Below are 279 nucleotides of genomic sequence, written 5' to 3'. Positions count from 1 at the left end.
AGGTTACACGCAACCGGTTTACAAACATAACTACACATCAGCATTGATATTTGATATGATTGAACGAGATTTGGGCAATATATTTAACTCTTCTCCGCAGGTGACGCCGGTTTACAGATCCTTATCAGACCTCTGGCCAGACATAACCTTTTTCTTTGTCTTTTATAACTTTGTATGGATTTCACTGTCCTATAAACTAAGCCTTGTGTGATATATGTGTGTGAGAAAAAAAAAACATTCTTTTCATTGATATCCTTACTCATTCCATTGCTCAGCTAT

General features: G+C 36.2%; 1 protein-coding gene across 1 annotated transcript in view; it reads left to right on the top strand.

The window, feature by feature from the left end:
• Positions 1-279, top strand: part of LOC119593814 — a 14,642-nt gene that overhangs the window by 1,296 nt on the left and 13,067 nt on the right. The gene's annotated exons all lie outside the window — the stretch shown is intronic.

This window comes from Penaeus monodon, chromosome 32 (assembly GCF_015228065.2).
Source record: "Penaeus monodon isolate SGIC_2016 chromosome 32, NSTDA_Pmon_1, whole genome shotgun sequence".
NCBI lineage: Eukaryota > Metazoa > Arthropoda > Malacostraca > Decapoda > Penaeidae > Penaeus > Penaeus monodon.
Note: the sequence above shows the minus strand (reverse complement) of the source record. Positions and strands in the feature narration are given on the sequence as shown.